This window comes from Xiphophorus hellerii, chromosome 3 (genome assembly GCF_003331165.1).
Source record: "Xiphophorus hellerii strain 12219 chromosome 3, Xiphophorus_hellerii-4.1, whole genome shotgun sequence".
Taxonomy (NCBI): Eukaryota; Metazoa; Chordata; class Actinopteri; order Cyprinodontiformes; family Poeciliidae; genus Xiphophorus; species Xiphophorus hellerii.
Window position 1 is genome coordinate 15,632,788 of NC_045674.1, and position 4,408 is coordinate 15,637,195.

The following is a 4,408-nucleotide window of genomic DNA, read 5'->3' on the forward strand; positions in this document are numbered from 1 at the left end:
TTGGTTTCAACAGCCATTTATTGTGGACACGTCTTACAAAGTCCCCAAAAATGCCGTCAGAACTAAAAACAAAAGGTAACACAAACCCAAATCAGTTCACAGTAAATGGAGTATTTACATAAATAAAAGATACAAATAAACAAAACCGTACCTCATTAGCCGCATTGACTCCAGAGGAATAAAGTTTAATTTCTAGCGATCAGCTTCTTGAGCTTGAATGCCCCGTGTTACTCTAAGTGCGCCAACTAATGCTTCCCCGGGCAACACATGGTCCGTGGAACAAAAATAAAAGTTCCCTCCACATTTGAATGTACACTTAACCGAACTTAATGAGCATCAACACAAATTTACTAAAACTACCACACATATTAAACTTAATGTTTAATATTAAATAAACTTTAACTACTGCCAACTTAAACCAAACATCAAAAAACAATAAACCAAATGCAGTTGTCTTGACAGCAGCTACAATCTCAGTATTTCACAATAGACAGAGATGTTCAATTCAATGTAATGGAGACTCAGATTCAGGTTGGAGGTGATTATATGTGATTCATTAAACAGAAGATAAACAAAAAAGCTTTTTCTAAGATAAAATAACACCTACATCTTTTTTTTAAATAAATACTTTTACAGAGGTTTAAAATGTTATTTTCTGTTCTCCAGTTTTCTTTTTTTTTTTTTTTAGATATTTTTAGTGAACTTTTAAGTCTCATTATTCACCTGACCCATTATTTCAGACACAGGATGTCATAAAGTGTCCTAATCATATGAATAAATAAATGCAGATAACCCCAGTTTTTTAAAACCAAACCATGCTTTTAGATTGTTTTAGAGTAACTGCTGAGCTTGATTTGCTGTGCTGGTAGAAGATGTCACTCGACTGTAACTTATGACTCAGTCTGACCAGCCATATATTTCTTGTGCTGCTGTTGCTACTTCTTGAGTCTATTGATGAAATTAATGACCAGGGTGACTAAATGAGGTGTCACAATATATGGCTCCAGAGGCTCTCAGGAGTGTTTACACCAACCAGGAAATGACAGCCACCAGAGAGAGACTGAGAGAAAGGAAGGAGCCGAGTTTTTTTCCAAGAAGAGCTAGTAAGAAAATAAGATGTCAGACGGGACAAGTTGGATGCAGTAAAAGAAAAGGAGGTAGAGGATGGAGAAAATAAAGGTGAGTGTGTGTGTACGTGTAGAGAAAGAGAGGGAGAGCAGGTAAAAGCAGGTCTGGTCCAGGTGGGGTTCAGACAGTCAGTATGTTATTTTAGGAGGGCAGAGGGAGGGAGGATGAGAGAAAGGGATGGATGGAGGGAGGGGAAGATGAATGTAGTTAATTAAGATGAGCAGGCGGAGGAGACAGTGTGGAATTACACAAACACTAATTAGAGTCTTCGTTAGGGGGCACAAAACGAGAGCAGCACATCCATCATCTCAACTCTCCATCCCTTCCTTTTTTCCGCTTGCTTTATGCCGCTTCTGTTTTTGCTTTGCAACCACATTTCCTGCCGCCATCCCCATCTTCACTGCCCCCACCCTCTAAAATCATCCTGTGCTGCTCTCCGTCACTTTGTTTACCTCCATCTATTTTCCCCGCCCCTTCTCAACTCCCTTGTCTTTTTATTGATCCCTTGAGTAGTTGACTAAACAGGTGCAGTTTAACATCTGGAATCATAATTGAAGCAACCTGTGAGCCAGTTATACAGTTCAGTTTGGTATATATATTTTTTGTTCTGTTTTCTAAATTTCTGTAATAAGATTTTCCTAGAAAATGTATTCCTGTTACACACAATAATAAACACTATAATCAGCTCTATTTTTATTGTCTCAGAAACCAGTTCAGTGGTTCCTACAGTTTGCTGCACTCCTATGACATAAATTATATACATAAATGAAAAATGCTTTCCTCTTTTAGCATCATATTCATGTCTTGTTTCGACTCTCTCTCTTTCAGTCATCTTATTTACAGCGCCTTTGTATTTTACTAGGATTTTAAGCCATAGATAAACACACAGAAGTGCATTATTGTGAAGTGAAAGACTTTTTTTTGCCAAGTTTTTAGCAAATGAAAGTCTGAAGAGTACGGCAAGCATTTGTTTTCCACTCTCTTGAGTAAATACTTGGTAGAACCAAATTCACCTGCAGTCATGGCTGAAAGTGTCTCAGGTTTTAATGCATTTCTGTAATCTTTCATTCATGTATCCTTCTCCTTTGGCTCCACAGTTATGTGCTAGCGTCCTCTGGTCATGTGTCAATGTGCCAATAGGCAAGGCACTTCACCTCAAGTTGCCTACTGATCTGAGTATATTGGGAATGTTCCACCAGTGTAAAGTGCTTTGAATGTTTGCTATGTATCAAAAAGGTGCAGAGTAAAGTCCGTCCATTTGCCATTTAGCTTGCTTCGGTCTAACATAAAATCCCACTCACTAAGGAGGAGGTCAGCTTCATTGCTGTTGACTGCTTCGTTCTGTTCTCCTGAGATCAAAAAGAGCGATTAAATGATGTGGGATGAGAGTGGAGGGGTTCAAGCTGGTCTTTGCTTCAGGCACTTGTGCACATTCACAGTGAATGCTGCAAAACTGCCAGTGTAAAATGTGGTCCCTATTCAGTATCTGAAAAGCGGATGTTAGGTATGTTTGAAATATTTTATAAATTGCTATTTTACTGTTATGGGTGAGTGTTGTTAAATCTGTAACTGGATTATTTAGTAAGTTAATCTGTAACTGTTCATTGTTTCAGTTAGCTCAAAAGTTAATGAATTAAATGAACATTCATCCTTCAAAGTGAGCAGCTGGTCAACTCATTTTTCACTCTTGGTATTAAAACTTTTCTTGATCCAATTTTTAAGTGGATTTTTAAGTGAATCCATCATTGACCATTGGACTTTCAGTGAACCAAATGAGGCAAAATGTAACTTTTATTTTCATATTAGACTTTATGATTGAACTGGAGTTTGTCCAGTCACTCTTTGTTTGTTTTATGTGTTTTGAAAAAGCACAACAGCTTCGTTCAGAGAATCCTGTGGGCACTAAATGCCCCACAGCTGCTGTTATGGTCATTCTAGCCTCTGAATAACCTGAGCAAGAGAGAGTTTAGCATCGCTGACACACTCCCAATGGGTGCTTACTGTTCTTCAATGCTGCCTTTCATCACTTATTCTGGTAATATATAATATAATATATATACATTTGGGAACATTTCTGAGTACTGCCAAGTTGCAGAGAGTCTGCAATTCAGAGACGACAGGGTCTCTCCTTTATACATAAAGCCTGGTCTTATTGGTTTCATTATCTGACCTGCTTTCAGTATAACTGTTTTGAATCCTAAAAATATTACAAATGTATTTGTTCATTTAAAGTATGTGATTTTAGAAATAAATACATGGTATCCTGGTTTGTTCCTCCCCTGTAGTTATTTTATCCCATTAGTTTAGCATAACATATTTAAAGGTATTTTCTTCAGCTTTTTTATATTACTTGAATTTCTCATTTATCTAATTCTGTATCTAATTATCCACGTGTAAATATGTTGGAAAAACACAGGCTTCGTTTGTGTGCATCAACATATAGTAGATAATGTAGGTAAAAAGACCACATTGCAATCTATAAATATAGATAGATCAATTGATAAAATAGGATCAAAATATGAAGATAAGGTATAGATTTAAAAATCATCAAACTTTCAGTAGTTATTAGATGTTTACGAGTACCATTTCAGAAGAAAGGCCCTCAATGGAGGAGGGGTTTTAGCTTAGACTTTAAAGGAAGGAAATAAAACGCCTCTGTACCTCATAAAACTCTAGAAACAGTAAGATGTGTCGGATTAAACAAGTGCATATTAATATGCTTTACATGCACTCTGAGTCATACAGAAGATGGACACACGCTACCTAAACATAGATGAATTATGAATCGGTTATGGTGAACGACGAAGTGAGAAGAATGCCTTTATCGTTTGCAGATGTGCTCTAATGACAGCCAACACAGCACAGCCAAACATTAATATTGTAAAATGTTTTTCCACGCTCTCATTTGAGGATTCCCTGTGAGAATATTTACTGACTCCTATTCTCCCGACCTGTGAACCAAACCTCGGTCTGTTGCTGCGGGGTCACCTGCAGAGCAACGCCCCTCCCCGACCGTTTGAAGCTCCAAACTTGGGTCAGAGGTTGCAGCGCACTCACTGCTGGAGGCTGCTAACAAGCTACTGTCCACCCACCCGTCTAATCATGATGAACCCAGAACAAATACGGCCTGGAAATGTGGTGACTGCATTTTGCCACACAAAACAGGAGAAGATTTAAATGTGGACATTAAAGCAAGCTGTCCACTTATCATAGCCTTGTGGCAAGATGCAAATTATGCAGCGACAATCATGAGGGTCAACTTTTTCTCAGCATGAAAGCA

The 4,408-nt window shown here is 38.0% G+C and overlaps 1 long non-coding RNA gene across 1 annotated transcript; it reads right to left on the minus strand.

The window, feature by feature from the left end:
• LOC116717861 (uncharacterized) lies at nucleotides 1–280 on the minus strand. The gene is made up of 2 exons (XR_004338825.1): nucleotides 152–280; nucleotides 1–62 (listed from the first exon to the last, which is right to left on the minus strand). It is a non-coding gene; the product is annotated as an uncharacterized LOC116717861 (long non-coding RNA).
• Nucleotides 281–4,408: the final 4,128 nt, after the last annotated feature.